This window comes from Ranitomeya variabilis, chromosome 2 (assembly GCF_051348905.1).
Source record: "Ranitomeya variabilis isolate aRanVar5 chromosome 2, aRanVar5.hap1, whole genome shotgun sequence".
NCBI classification, from domain to species: Eukaryota; Metazoa; Chordata; class Amphibia; order Anura; family Dendrobatidae; genus Ranitomeya; species Ranitomeya variabilis.
The window spans coordinates 66087620-66104884 of NC_135233.1; the positions used below are offsets into that span (position 1 = coordinate 66087620).

At 41.4% G+C, this 17265-nt stretch overlaps 1 protein-coding gene across 1 annotated transcript in view; it reads right to left on the reverse strand.

The window, feature by feature from the left end:
* Positions 1-17265, reverse strand: part of RAB1A (RAB1A, member RAS oncogene family) — a 42005-nt gene that overhangs the window by 13891 nt on the left and 10849 nt on the right. The gene's annotated exons all lie outside the window — the stretch shown is intronic.

The following is a 17265-nucleotide window of genomic DNA, read 5'->3' on the forward strand; positions in this document are numbered from 1 at the left end:
GTAACCCACAGCGATGGCAGCAGTCAAAACATATAGGAAAAGCTGACAGCAGTCACTTTACTGGGGCGCTCGCTCCAGGTCCAAGGTACCCTCTTGGAGAAATCCAGCAATCAAATGAAGAATGAATAGCGCCACATCCAGGTGTAGTAGAAAAAAAAACAACTATTCTGCCATGGAAAAATACAACGTTTCCATCAAAAGTAGATCTACTTTTGATGGAAATGTTGTATTTTTCTATGGCGGAATAAAGTCTTTTTTCTACTACTACACCAGGATGTGTGATAGATGGCAGCAGTCAGACCCCCACCACTCCACGAGACCTCAGACTACACCTATGTGGCTACTGTAAAGCATCCCCTGGGCCACAGTGATGAGATGACCACCCCATCAAACAGAAAAAAAAAATTTCCACGTTCTTGTTTACGTTAGAAAATATTAAAAATACAAATTTAAATGGACATACCGGCACCTTTGATATGGAAGAAAAAAAAAAATCTTCACACACACGTGTGAAGATATTTTTATTTCCATATAAAAAGGCATTGCTTACTATTTCCATTATTTATATTACTATTCTTAACTCCTTAATGACCGCCAATACATCTTTTAACTGACCTGAGATATAAGAGAATATCCTCCCCATACAGGTGACAATCCAGCAGCTGTCAGCTGTGCACTATACCTGACAACATGCTGCATTAGCCACGATCAGTGTTTGCACCGTCCATATCTGTTTAACCCTTTAGATGCTGCTGTCAATAGTGACTATATCATGTAAATGGTTAACATAGTGTGGGGGCTTCCTCTTTATCCCAATTGGTTCCCTCAGATAATGATTGTGTGGTCCTGATGTTTGTCATGGCAATTCATGACCAAATAGCGGCCTTATAATCTGCCGGCTGTTGTAACTTGTTCAGAAGTTAGCGGCATTTAGGTGGAAAAAATACACTTTTTCATTTCTGTTATGCCACTTTGCATTAATTCCTGAAAATCACCTGAAGGGTTAATAAACTACCTGACTGTAGTTTTCAATATTTCAGGGGGTGCTGTTTTTAAAATGGTATAACTTTTGGGGTTTTCCCAATATGTGGGACCCCTAAAGGCACTTCAAACATGGATAGGTTCCTAAAAAAAAACAACCAATTTTTGTAAAATTTCCTAGAAAGAATTACTGCTACATTTTTAAACCTCCTAAAATGCTAACAAAATAAAAGAACATTTTACAAATGGTGCTGATGTAAAGCAGACATCAGGGAAATGTTATTTATTAATGTTTTGCTGTGGTATGACTATCTAGCGTAAAGGGGTAATCATTAAAAATTGCTAATTTTTTAACATTTTTCTCAAATTTGGATATTTTTTATAAATAAGCACAAAACATATCGACCTAAACTTACTATTATCATAAAGTATAATGTGTCACGAAAAAACAATCTCAAAATCGCTGGGATTTGAAACGTTCCAGAGTTATTACCAAATAAAGTGACACTGGTCAGATTGAAAAAATTTGGCTCCGTCACTAAGGGGTTAAAATAAACACATTTATGTATACACACAATCCACTGTTCTCTGTTATCAGCCACTCCATAATCTAAGACAGGGGAAAAAAAAGTCCAGATTCTCCCACCAGAACTGCATTCCTGGTATTGGTGAATTTGCAAATGTTCCTGTATGTACTACAATTGTAATAATAAACATGGGTATTACGTGGTAGTCACAAAGATTGTGCTGTACCAGTGAAAAATTCTGATAAGGTCCTCAGAAGTTTGTCAAGGACTAATCTATTGATGACCCAGCCTACAGATGGGAAGGGTGGGTGTCAGATACACAGCAGTCTACTCCAGCAGCGATCAGATATAAGCCGTGTATGGGGAAGGATACAGCAGCTTCATACACTATCGCTTCACTTTATCTCCTATTAAGGTGAATGAGATGCTGCAGTACCCAGGAACGGCCACTAAGCAGTGTGTGGGGCTGCAGAGTTCTGCTCTGTACATTGCTTGCATTTTCAGGTGATCGATGGCTGTGTCGGGGTCGGACCCCCACCAATCTCAGTGATGACCCATCCTCATTAATAGTTTAGTTCCGGACAGAGAAAGCAACAGAAAACTGTAGTGGTCTTCTACTCTCACATTGTTTGATTCTGCAGTCTTCGTTACCATGGCAATGAGATTAGACCCCCCAAACAAACAGGAAAGGGCAGAATACATTTAAAGCGGCAGTACCACAAACTACAGGAGAGTTCTATTTTCATAATCCATGCTCCTGCTGTACAGATGTTAACGCCTGGCTACGGCTAAACTGGAAACCATGTGACTAATCTCTAGATCTATCCTAGAAAAACTAGATTGGAGAAGAAATACTGGCTGCAAGTGACTGAGAAAATAAGAAAAAAAAAAAATCTACAAAACGATAAAAGAAAAAAAAAAAAAAGTCATGCATTACATTATAAAAAGTGCACCCAGCACAGCACTAAAGACTTGTGTAATGAGCAGGGAAGATTCTGGATATCCAGCGACCATACAGCAGTCCTAGATAAAAGAAAGTCCCTATGATAACAGCTGCAAATATACAAAGCTTCACGACTGACCTGCTCAGAGCGCTGCGCTGGTATAATGAGGTACGACATGGTTACCATGGCCACACAGAGACCCCCGTCACCTGCAGTGAGCACATACAGTGTGCGGGTGACAGCCCAGACAAAGCCCCAGGACTCTAGATAGTCTCTCCAGTCTTCACAATAGAAGACATTTATAGATGTATCTGGGGAGCCATGTCCATGATGATACGTTAGCACAAACACATGGTACCATGTAATATATGTATATTATAACAGAGGAATAGGACTGGAACTCTAGCGCCACCTATTGGAAGCAGAAATCCTAAAAGTTAATAGGACTAAAGAGTCTTGCCACGTGATTGAAGATGGGAAGCCAAACCAGACACTCCATTTGCAGACACGTTCCCTAATTAGGTGGCAAGGCTTGTTAAAGAGTCCATATTGACCTTTAGGATTGCTGACTCCAGTCCTATTCCTTTCTGAAGAGGCCATTTGCATGTTTATATTCCCCAGGAGCATTGCTTGACCTATAAGTCTCCTTACACCAGCTTGGAACCCTACACAAAGAGAAACATTACACTTAGACTTTCCCCTTGTCAGTAGGCTCTCATCCAGCCAAATCAGTCCACCTGCTTGCAATGATGAAGGAATACAGCCCAAAACGTTATCTCTTAACAGTATAGAGGGCAACACAGGATCATTTCTCTCCAATAAGGGACAATAATTTCCATTCTCTCTGTTGAAGACCAGGAATGGTGGATAGCAGCTAGTCAGAAATGGATGCTGCACAAAGGAGAACAAGTCCTCCCTTTATATTTCTCATTCGTGGTCAATCTGCTCCTAGCCTTGACTCTGGAAACTGCATCAAAATCTGACGCAAAACCAGCGCAAGTGACTCAGCCCAAAGAGCTCGTCTGGACCAGGAAGCCATTTCTCATACACCCAGAGAGGTCTGAAGATTCGGACCCTCATCTATTGCAGTAGAGCAGGCACAAAGAGCGTCTGTGGCTCTGGAGGACCTGACCAGTTACACAGGCAGCACATGGATGCCTTCTGCTGCGGGGCCCAAACTCTGCACAATGCCTTTAATAAAATTAAGGGATCTGTCAGTGGTCATATGAGACTGCCAGAGATGTACTCCAGTCCGGGACAGGTACAGACGTCATATTGTACATTTTCCATTACAATTTACAACGTACGTCATTCCTTATGAATTAGGGGGGCGCACTTGCTAACACCTCTCAGCCGAGCTACGCTCACTGTTCAAAGAGTGAGCAGAGCTGGCCAGGACTGATGTAAAAACCCCAAAAGGTGCAAGATGTTGCACCATTTCTAGTAGTTATACACCAGAAAACTGGAGCTGGACTGCTTGATGAATGGGCCTCTCACTGCCAGGTTTCTTTGTAGATGACATTTGACCTCTAAGCTCATTAGTTTACTATCAAGGGACCTTTTTAAAAAGTATCAAGTATAAACATACACACACATATATATATATATACACACACACATATATATATACACATACATACATACATACATACATACATACATACATACATACATACATACATACATACATACATACATACATACATACATACATACATACATACATACATACATACATACATACATACATACATACAGTCCGTCAGCCAAGAAAGAAGAGAGCAAAATTGATTTAGCACAAGTATGTAGGACGGTGCTCTGAACCATCTGACCACATCCAGGGTGCACAGAGCACCTGTGCTTGGTGTGAACAGTCATTTAGTGCTGACAGACTTCCCTGTGAGTTGGAATGGAAAGTGTGCGATGCTGAACCCTTTGTTGCTATCCTCCAGATGTAGTGATCCGTCCAAAGGTCGGGGAGAGTAAAGCCAGCACTGATTGGCTGCAGGCATCTCCTGACAATGTCACTCAGATCCCTGGGAGAGCAAGTGCTGACACAGCAGGAACAGCACAGCAGGAGATTATAGGCGTTATTTGACAAGGAGGAAACACAGGGACTGAAGAGGTTGTTCGAGTAGTGGACAAATCCTTTTAAACTTTCTCTACAGACTCATTTTTTCTGATTTACCCAATTTGATAATAGTCCAGCTGTGCTCGCGGGGAGGTCTCAGTCAGACCCTGGCCATAAGAGTAATAAGAGGACCACCTCCCCCTGTGACCTCAGTACATGTACAGTGCCTGCTGAAATCACAGCACACTCTAATAAAGGCCACAAACACTACAGTAAATGTGAGGCCCCTCCGGGTGTAGTCTGATGGGTCTGCACTGTGAACAGTGTTTACATGACAGTTCCCAACAATCACTTCTGCCAAGATCGAGTAGTGTCCGTTTATGTGATCGATAAAACTGCTTGTACCTCAGGTTTAGAGACTGTATGGTCGCCTCCCTCCCCAAAATCTGATTATTATAGGTGCAAACAAAAATATCTCAATTTCTGTCCCAGAGACTCTCTCTGATCTTGCGAAGAGTGTTAAAAGCATTATCTCTATAGTCACTCTATAAGGCTCTGTTCAAAGAACGTTTTGGACCTTCTGAAGGAGATGCACATCAGGAGGATCTTCCGCCAAATAGAAAAAAGGAGACGCCACATCCTTCTGCAAATAGGCTTACATTCTAGAACATATAGGCTATCCCACACTAAGTGGTCATCCACTAGTCAGACAACCCCTTCTTAATCTCCAAGTCTCCCCCTTGTAAAATAACACTTCTACTCACCTCCAGTGTCAGCACTCTTTCTCCAGGGTAACAATGTGACACGATCCGCGAGGCCAATCAGCGCTGGCTTCACCCTCCCCTGGCCTCACACAAATCACATCCACCCTAAGGAAGTCAGAGCTGCTGCTCACTCACTTACTTCCTCAGAATGTATACAATACGTCCGAAGGCGTGGAGGGTGAAGCCGGTGCCGATACACCCTTGGAATGGCCCCTGGCGAGGAGTATAAGTGTTATTACTTTACAAGGGGGACACAGGGCTACCGCAGAGTGTACAACCCCTTTAAGGATACCATTTATTTTACTCACTTATTCACTTATAGACATCAGGGGACTTAGCTTTAGGGAGCGTTCGCGTATCCGTGAAAAGTCTTAGTCAGATTATTTTTTTTTATGTATCAGACAGCACTCGTACTTCGAGACGGAAATGACGGATGCGAGAATTCGATCAGTGAAGCTCAGAGCAAGTTCTACTCTGATTCAATGTTAAATATCACAATAGACCAGAACCAATGGGTCGGTGTGCTATCCAAAAAAAAATATTTAAGAATTTGCGCAGCACCCGTGTGTGAGAGCAGACAGCACTGAACTGTTACACTGTGTTCGCCAGAAAACACCACCCACTATAGTCAAGGTACGTACGTTACTGTCCTATTACACAGGCTCCCCCATCTCAGACAAGTGCAGCATCACTATGGGGTGACAGAAGGTCCCAGTGTGTTACTTAGGTTAGAAAAATCTGGCAGGTGAATATATCCATATATTAATATTTTCTGAGCAATGACCGCAGTCTGAACCCTTGTGCTTCCCCATATATCACCACCTGGCCAGGGAGACGTCAGGGTGCACTGTTTAAAGCAGAGCTCAGTAATTGTATGAGTCCTGCAGAACACATTACAGTGGCTGACAAGACTCGTGTCTGGCTGGTTATTGATAAAACAGGTGCTCAACACTGTAGAGAAACAAATATGGATATTATACACATTTATTTATACATATAAATATTTGAAGTCAATGAGTTATTAGAGCCATTTTAAAAATAAAATCACAAAATCTGCAATTTGCATCAAAATCCAGTGTGAATAAATATGCCATGTAGGGACCAACCCTTAGAAGTGGTATTCCCATCTCCGAGATCCTATCCCAATAAGTAATAGGTGTAATATTAGCAAATATGTCCAATTAGAAATGTAGTATAGTTCCATTAGCTGTCACTTACCCCATGTGCAGGGCATTGCAGTACCTTAGGTATCCATGTTACGACCACGTACGGACTGGGGCTGAAGTCACACAGGCCCATGCTGTCCCCGTCCCCAAGCACCAGATGGGATATATTACTAATATTACCTTGGATGGCGGAAAGGAAGATTTTCTACAAGACCAATATTTCTAATGATACCCGTGCTGGGGTAAGTCACTTTGTGCTCCATCACAACTTTTAACAGTATGAGTGTCTTGAGAACACCAATTCTGTTAACAACGTAGCAGACAAGGCAGCTCATGACCAGACAGGCCCTTCTGGCATTTGCCGGATGGCCAGTCCGGCCCTGGTTACGACCATCAACTGTCAGTCGTCGTAACCATGGATATCCAAGCTACTGCAATGCCTGCATATGGGGTAAACAGAGCTAATCAGAAGACCTTTACTACATTTCTAATTGGAGGTATTTGCCAATATTACACCTTACTATATATTGGGATAGGGGCAGAGAGCCTGATTCCAACGATGTGTCACTTACTAGCCTGCTAGGTGCAGTTATGAAAAAAATTGTTCTTTGCTGTAGATGTAGCAGTTTTCTTGAATGTTGAGCCCTGTATAACCCACACCACTGATTGGCAGCTTCCTGTGTACACTGTACATTGTCAGAAGGATGTATCAGTAGTGGAGTTACACATTAGCTGACCAGCTCCACCCAGGTATGCAGTGAAAATCTGCTACTGATAAAACACTGCTTGTATTGAAACTACTGCAAATTGCTGAGCAAATGACATCCCTGGAATTCAGCTCACTGCCCCTACATCATGCTGTTCCCCTATTAAAGGGATTATCTGCAAGGAATGACTGTTCAAACTAGGTCCCGCTGCTCAGTGCTTCATGGTGGGTCCAATCATTTTACTACACCTTCCGACATGTTTTCCCGCAATCTCCTCCCCCTCTTCCATTGATAACTTTGGCTTCATAAACCCAGAGAAAGGTGGAGAGAGATGGAAACCAAGCAGGTGTAATGTATATAAATGATTGGAGCACCTGAACTTGGCTTGAACATTCATTCTGTGCTGACAGTCCTTTTAAAAAGCAAAAACCTGCTGACTGATTCCCTTAAGTGTATGTGCACACGTTGCAGATTAGGCTTAGGAATTTCTGGTGTGGATTATGCATCTCCTGGCAGAAAACGCAGGTGCAGATTTGTCGCGTTTTTTGTACGGATTTTGTGCGGATATGCTGCAGATTTTTTTGCGGATTTACTGCGTTTTTTACCCCTGTGGATTTCTATAATGGAATGGGTACAAAAACGATGCAGATCCCAAAAGAGAAGTGACATGCTACTTTTTTTTGTTTAATCGGCAGCGTTTCTGCACGGAATTTTCCGCACCATCGGCGCAGCGTTTTTTTTCTCATTGATTTACATTGTACTGAAATCAATTGCGGATCTGCAGCGTTTCTACACCACAAAAAATGCTGTGGATCCGCAGGAAATCCGCAACATGTGCACATACCCTTAGTGGGTTGTTCATTTGAACAACCCCTTTTTAACTGCTCTAGTCACCCGACAGAAAAACTCATTGTTTCAATGATGTCAGCGTCTGCTGTCCCAGAACTCGCATGACATTATGCCACGTAAACGCTGCAGCCAAACAGCAACCGCTAATGGACAACTTCATTAACATTTGCCGAAGATGCTGATTGGCTGCACCATTTAAGAAGCATTTAAGAAAAGTTTGTCCAAGTAATGGAGAACCCCTTTAAGCTTGTCATACACATTACACAACACATCCTATCGACTGCTCTTCTGATTTCCTAGAAATAGCAATGGAGTGTGAAAAGCTCCTTAACACATTGGATGGTCAGCCTGGGCCCCAAACACATTAGCTACAGGCACCTTTTCTAGAAAGTTCTAAAACCTATTCTCACACTCAGAAAACCCTGGCAGTTAATCTGGCCATAGAAGAGATAGACTTGTCTCCCATCTCCCCCATACAAGAGCGCGCAATCGTGGGAATGATGCCGATTTCACTCCAACAGCTAACTTGCCGCAGGTTTTCTGCAAGTGTATGAAGGGGATTTTGGAAAACTTATTTGCAAAACCCTCTCCACAAGAGTCCCCTGTAGCTTGCTGCAGATTTTAGTGCTGACTGCACAGGAACATTTATCCCACAGACAAAAACCAAAACACATTTTATGGTAATCATTATTGTATATAGGAATAAAATTCTATACGATAAACAGTGTGTGATAAATGAGGTTATTGAGCAGTTCATTACCATATGCATTTCACTTAGGAAACTGACTGTACATCTAAGTAAGGACTCATTGAGATGTCCATGCAAAATCGGTCAGGGATCGGATCCCCAATGCACAGACTGGCCGTGGGTCTGCCGACCAGAGTGTGCCAGCCTTAAAATATAGCAGGCTGTCACAACTGGGTAAGGAAAGCCCACGGCCAATCTGTGCAATGCACTTTGATTTTCTACCAATTTGAACAGATGTTTTAAACAGCCTTTAACCTAATTTTACTGAAAAACTGCAAAACCGACTTTTCCTTACTGGTACAAGTGTAGAAAGTTATTAAAATCAAAAAAACATAAATTCACTATATTCTTACACTGACTACTCTATACATACTAATATACATACATATACACACACACACACGCATATATAAATAAATATAAACACAGTGTCGCGTAAATGTTTAGTCACCCCTGGTCAAAGTCACTGTGAGATGAAATCTCAAAAACAGCTAAAGTTAAAGATCACACATTTCCTTTGTATTTTAGGCAAAAGAAAAAATTATATATATTAAAAAAAAAAAAGATATAGAAAATCATATATACACAGATATATATACACACACACACACACACACACACACACACACACCACTTTATACAGTTTATGAATGACTGAAAAGGAGAATAGGCCTATGCAAAAGTTTGGGCACTCGGCATGGTTAGTACCTAGTAGCACTCCCTTGTTTTGAATGGATCACAGCTTGTGAACGATTTTGTAGCCAGACAAGAATCCTTCAATTCTTGTTTAAGAGATTTTCATCCATTCTTTGGAAAATGTTTCTAGTTCTGTGAGATTCCTGGGCAGATTTTTAATGATGTTCAGGTCAGGGGACTGTGAAGGCCATTGTAAAACCTTCAGCTTGCGCCTTTTGAGGTAGTCTAATGGGGATTTTAAAGTGCATTCAGGATCATTATCCATTAGTAGAAGAAATCTTGTTCTGTTTGTATCAAGAATTTGTTGAAATTTAATTCAATCCATTCTTCCCTCTACCAGTGAAATGTTTCCTGTGCCATTGGCTGCAACAAAATCTCAAAACATGAATGATCCACCCCCATGATTAATGGTTGTTTTTTTTTCCCTGAAATTCTGTTACCTTTTTTCTCTTTGATCATTGTGGCCAATGAGTTCCATTTTAACCTCATCAGTCCACAGGACTGGTTTCCAACACTCATCAGGCTTATTTAGGTGTCCTTTTGCATACTTCTGACACTGAATTTTATGGTGAGGACGCAGGAAAAGTTTTCTATCGATGAAGACCATATTTGTGCAGGTGTCTGAACAGTAGAACAATGTACCACAACTCCAGTCTGCTAAATCTTTCTGAAAGTCTTTTGCAGTCAAGCTGGGGTTCTGATTTGCCTTTCTAGAAATCTTACAGCAGCTCCCTGACATTTTCTTTGGTCTTCCAGACCTTATCTTGACCTCTACTGTTCCTGTTAACTGCCATTTCGTAATGACATTTCAAACTGAGGAAAGGGCAACTTGAAAACTCTGCTATCTTCCTATAGCCGTCTACTGCTTTGTGGGCCTCCGCCATTTTCATAGTGCTTGGCAGCTGCTAAGAACCACCCATGGCTGCTCATTTTTTGACACAAGGTTAGAGGAGGCGGACCTTCCTAATAAACAAGCCATAACCTTATCAGATTTGACCTCGGTCAAAGTTAGGCTACTTTCACATTAGCATTTCCCTGATGTGCGGCAGGCTGCGGACTTCCTCCGTGAAGCCCTGCCCCCAGCCGCACCTCTGCCGCTAGCTCCGCCTACTTATGCATGCGGCCCGCATGCGACCTCCGTACCTATCTTTAACATTAGGTACGCAGGTCGTGTGGCTGTATGCAGATGCTGCCGCATGCGTCGTTTTGACGATGCGGCGACCAGCGTAGGACGCAGCCTGTAGCATTTTTTTTTACGCATCGTCAAAACGCACGACCTGCGTACCTAATGTTAAAGATAGGTACGGACCGCATGCAGAAGTAAGCGGAGCTAGCAGCGGAGGTGCGGCCGGGGGCAGGGCTTCACGGAGGAAGTCCGCAGCCTGCCGCACATCAGGGAAACGCTAATGTGAAAGTAGCCTTATCTGAACACAAATCTCCAAGGGTGCTTACATTTCTCAATTTTGCTCATTTTCCTTTTTGCAATCTTTAAAATGCAAGATTAAAATATCTTTTTTTTGCCTAAAATACTAAGGAAATGTGCCATCTTTAACTTTAAGCCTTTTAGAGATGGTTTTATCTTCAACTTGCTTAACAGTTCACAGTAACAGTAGTTTTGACCAGGGGTGTGCAGACTTTAATAATGCCACAATAAGTACACAAACACACACAAGGAATTCAATATAATGTACTGCTTTGTAGAAAGTCAGTGAAAAACAGGGAAAACAAAACTTCAGTGTGAAACATGGTGTCCTGGTATTCCTGACATTCCCCAGCGCACGCTGTGGAGGGAGTACCAGCTACATACAGGCATTGCTCACATAGCTAAAAACACAGGACACTAATGCTAAATATTTATATACAGCATAGTGTGTGTGTAGACAGAGGCTGAAAGACATTTCACTGCGGCCAACTATAGGATAAAAAATGAGGGGGAACACAGCCTCACTATAATACCTACATTTTAAAATTCATGGCCGAATTTAAAAGGCTGGTCCAGTTAATGGTAAAGGGGAATAACAAAAAAATTATTATTTCCCAGACGAACCAGGGCCAGTCTGTTTACGAGCTGCCAGGTCACACTGCGATGGCTGTACGTATGGTAAATAAAGATCGCCAGGACATCTCCGATGGGTCAGAGGGGAATAAGCAGAATTTAAAATTTTTTTTTTTTTTTTAGGAATTTTATTTTATTTTTTAGGGTTTATACTCATTTGGATTCCAAAGAAAGAAAATATATAAAATCTTGTAATTTTCACAATTGTCAGCTACTGCATTCACTTTGTTCTGTACAGATCATTTTTCAGCAGTCTCGTAATCAAACATCACTATTAGGTCTCTTTCAGATGCAAGTGCCGCATATACATGTTCTATTCAGGTTTTCACAGATACAACACATACACATGTCCGTGTTTTTTTCTAGCAGCGTGAAAATTGCCAATACAAATCTATGGCTCCGTGAAATGTTGCATTTTCTCCCAATCATTTGAATGGGTGAAAAATGCTGCAAGTAATAGCCAGGCTGCAGATTTGAAAAATGCTTTTATGGAAAAAATACGCAAGGGTAAAATAAGCAGCGTGCGCATGAGATTTTAGAAGCCTCATTTACTTTGCTGGTACTGTAAAATGCAGTGTTTTTCACCCCTGAAAAAAAACAATATGAAAAACCACCAACATTTAAGAATAAATCAGTTAAAAATGGATGAAATGCAGATGGATCACTGAAGAACACTATTACTTCTGTGTTTCATCTGTTTTATGTGGATCTCCATAGACTTTAATGGCAGAGTCTGATCCGCAAAATGGATGAGAATCGGACACGCTCAGAATCTCACAGACAGGAGATCGATCCATTTTTAATACGGATGCAAACATTGATGAAACTACTGGTCTAAAAACCATACAGCACATGTACGAGTTAGATGCATGTGTGAATGCAGCCTTACGATGAGCCATATGTAGCTTTCCCTGAAGTCCCCTCTTAGCTGAATCTTTACTGGCCCACTTCCCTTGTACTGCAACGCTTTTAATTTGGGTCAATAAATCATCTGAATGAGGCTTAAGAATATTAGATATTCTATTGTTGCTTTTCCTTATAAGCCAAAAAAAGGTTGCAAAGTTGACAGGATGCATTTGCGCTGTATGGGCCATGTATTAAAAAAAACAAACAAAAAAAAAAAAAAACTAAGAATTTTGCCTGTAACTACACTTGGATCCACTTTGACAGCGGACCCTAAAAACATTACATTAGTGGAATCTCGCCTACTGTGTACAGCCAGCTTTAAGGTATTGCCATAACGAAGACAAATGCACAGTGTAATATGGACGCATGTTTCATACTCCCTCAAAATATTTTTTGCACAAGGTTACGAGTAAATCCTAAAAATAGGGGTTGCTCGCTGAATACACACATGAAAGGTGTGCCCAGTTGTTGGTTCAGGCCCATGTCTTTGATGACTATGAAATTAATTGGGTAGCCTGCTCTTTGGGAACCAATAATTACTGGTTTTGCTTGCAAAATTTGAGTAGGTAGAAAAGTCACAGGTAAAAACGCCTAAGGCAAGAAAGATGACCTAAAATGTCCAGATGAAAAAAAAAAAAAATGCTGCCAGGAGCAGTGTGTAAGGCCTGCTGTACAGAGACAGATGGAAAACAGGCAAACCTTCCACCAGATGACAAGATGGAAGACCGGCCTCCAGAACAAAGGGGCAACACTGTCCTTTCTTCCTCTGGCTTCCTAGTGCTAAATAATTAACGCTGCACACACACAATTGACCAAGCATACACACATTCAATGTCAGGAGGAAATTTCTGCTCATGTCCACAAGCTATCAGCCCCACTACAGACAGAAGACCCCCTCATACAGCACATTATGCAGCTCCACCCTTCCGTCTGCCATTAAACACGTTTCATTTGGAATTATTTACCAAGGAGTCAAACTCACTAAATCATAATTTTTGCAAACACTGCTCGCTAGGCAAAAAACAATAAATATAATTGTGGCAACAGGTGCAGCGGCGAGCAGGTGACTACTCATTCTACATTACTAGCCAACTACAGTGCAGGGGACATTACATATTGATGACATGCCACCCAAGATGGAATGAATAGTCAATGGATTTTAAAGTTAATGTATAATTAGAAAATAATTTAGAGTGTTTAAATTTTTTTTCCCCCACAATATTACAAATAAGAATTAGAAATCTTGCAATTTTCACACTGGTCACTGGGGCTTTTAGATTAGCTTCCTATTGTTTCAAGAAATTCACAAGAACATTAGCAGCTCTAGACTGACCCAGACCTTTTTGTACTGAAGCTGCTAATGAGCGTGTGCAAAAGTCATTCTAAAAAGAGCGGGAGCAGGGGAAACCAATTGTGATTGGTGGATCCTACCTGGTCAGCTGTCCATAAAGGTGATAGTGGACATTGTAATCCTGTCTGTGATAGAGACTGTTGAGACCACTTTCTGAAAGGACAAAGTATAAACCGAAAATAGCCCAATTTTTTTCTCCTTTTAAATCTATGTAACAAAAAACTGATTTTATCGATTTCCATTGCACTGCAGGATTGTCAAACATTCAAGGTATGTTCACACACTGCATATTTGTGTGCAGAAAATCCGCAGTATAACAATGTACTGGCTAACAGCTAAAACATCAACAAACCTCATCTACACAGAGGAAAAGATCTGCTCAGGGAATCTACAGCAAGTTAATTATTTGAGCAAAAATCATTGCAGGTATCATTCCAGTGCAAAGCAAAAGGTGAAATTCTGTGGAAAATCTGCTACAAAATCATCATCATGCAAATTCTGGCCCAGAAAATATATACAGCAAATGCTCTATGCATGAACATAACTTTAAAGAGTATTCATCTCCAGTCTGGGGCTATTTTTTTTTTTTTTTATAATGCAATCATTTTATATAGCACTGTGTACTGACAATTACTCATTTTGTCTTTCTAAACACTAAGTTCTTCTCTTTTCTCTACAAAGAAGCAGGAAGTCTCTTGTCCCTGTATTTATCATCCCCCCCCCCTTCAACACGTGACCCAGCTGCTCCCTCCTTCCCCTGCCATTCACTTATGCAGTGAATCACACAGGAAAAATTGACCTCCTGTTTCTACATAAAGCTCACAAGTATTCAGCTAGTCAGTTTAACATCACATGACAACGTATAACAGAAACATTATATGGGTAGAAAGGAAAAAAGGAAAAATTACGGTAGTAATTTTAAGTACACAGTGCTATATAATATGATTGTAATATTTTAAAAGGATAAAACTGATTATTTACTTTTTTTTAAAGTGACCAGCCACAGGAAAAAAAAAATTATATATACACATATATATATATATATATATATATATATATATATATATATATATATATATATATATATATATATATATAAACACACACACACACACACACATACAATTCAATTTACGGAAGCTTTATTGGCAGGACCAAATAAACATCAGTTTTGCCTAAGCACAAGTACAGTAGGGAATAGGGAGTAGGGACTGTGGGGATAATGGGCAGGGACGATGGATGGGGACTGTGGGAACAATGGATGGGGTGCAGGGTGGGGTTAAGGAAGTCCATGGCATATCATGGCTGTCTTTCTCGCAGTCTATGGCACGCACTTACATACTGCGCTGCTATCTCCACCGCGCTCTATATACCACACCCATCCATCCACCCATCCATCCATCCACCCATCCACCCATCCACCCATCCATCCACCCATCCACACATCCATCCATCCACACATCCATCCATCCATCCATCCATCCACACATCCATCCATCCATCCACACATCCATCCATCCATCCACACATCCATCCATCCATCCACACATCCATCCACACATCCATCCATCCACACATCCATCCATCCATCCACACATCCATCCATCCATCCATCCACACATCCATCCATCCACACATCCATCCATCCATCCACACATCCATCCATCCACCCACACAACAGGTGGCGCTAAAGAGTTCAAGTCCCCTTCCTCTCTGAAGAGGCAATTTGCACCCATAATACACAATTTTTTAGCAGAAGTTGAGTCTGAACTTCAGGGTTACTTTAAAGGTGCCAGCATGCAGAAAGGGACCCCACAACTATCCTTTATTTTTGCACCAACCCAGTGCTACTAAATTAAAAATTACCGATTGGTAACTGGTCTAATGACTTTACTTTGTAAAGAATGCGGCAGTGCTGGATTTCAGCAAAACGTGAGATCTCGCGATAACATATTAGATCTCGCTCTTTCACAGTGAGGACGACGTGGAGGGATGTGGGACCCAGTATGCCACACGCTGCTAATTACCACCACTGCTCATGATTAACATACATTAAAGACATTTAGATGTAAAGGTCACAAAACCAAAGCAGCAGGTTCACACTTAAATGGATCCCACTAATAAAGAAAATGCACAGAACAGGAGAGACTGGAAAAGTCTGCAGGAAAAAAAGGAACCCAGGTTAAACCCCAACCTGTTCTGCTGGAACAACCGGCCTGGGGAGGGGTTGATCGCCAGCGTTTGATATTTGCTCTCCAGTCAATGTGAAAAAAGCTTCCATTAAAAATATGAAGTACAGGACTTTATAAAATGCCCCAGAAGTGTAATCCTACTTTCATTCAAAAATAAACCCGACACATGAATGTCATCCACGGGTCATGCAGAAGCTGTCGTTTTGGACTGGTCAATGGGTCAAGCGCATGTCACACTGGTTAAAAAAAAAAAAAAAAAAAAGCCAAAAAATTGACTAAAAATGGATGAAAATCTTATTCGGCATACTATAAAAAAAACAAAAAAACACGACTTTTCTTTAAAAAAAATAAATAAAAATATGTGCATCTGAATGAGGCCTAACAAAAAACTTGACAGCCGAAACATGTTGGCCTTGGATCAGACAGCAAGCAGATACTGGCTGCACTATTTCCGCCAAATAGATTTGTGACATGCTGCAGTGTTTCCAAGAAAAACATACGTTAAACGCTGCGGGGTATAGAGCAGCACAGGAGACTAGTCAGACAGGCGGGTTCCCAGCAGCTTATTCCTGCTCCCCTTGAATGATGGCAGCCTCCATATACAGACATGCAGGGAGAAACTCAACACTCCATGGAAGCCGGCAAGGAAACGACAACAGGGACGTGCTTGTCTAAACTCTTCTCCTATGCAGTTTGGTCCCCGGCGGCTATTAAACTGTTTTCTCTCAGAAATGCCCACTGTTTCATAGTTAAACATATATGGCTGAAATTATGCAGCCAGTGTATGATACATGCTCCATTGGATAGGGCCGCAGGAATCAGCTGTCGGTTTCCTTTTAAAATGTAGCTCCAAGTCCATGGAGCCTCCTGCAACTGACTCACAAATCAATTACCGTATAGGAGTGCTTTGCAAATAATTAGTTCTGAAAAGGTCTGTCCACACCTAGAGCAGAACATTAACGTATTGCATGATGACTTAGGAAACCAAGCCGCATCATCTCCTACTAGATTCAACATTCCCCACATTTTGAGATGATGCGGAGAGGAGAGATCAACCAACGAAAATACCGGACATCAGCAGCCCAGTATTGGGAGACCAAGTACAGCACTGGAGAGCAGCCATTAAGCAACATACAGGGCTGCTGTGTCCTGCCCCAGGCATCACTCAGTTTTGACAGATGCTGAAGCAGTTTTCAGCTGATTGGTGGGGGTTCCAGATGTCATACCACCACTGATCTGAAATAGAAAGACCAGTGTGTTATACAATATAGTCAAAGTTTAAGAAGTTTTGCTTCTTATTTCCGCAC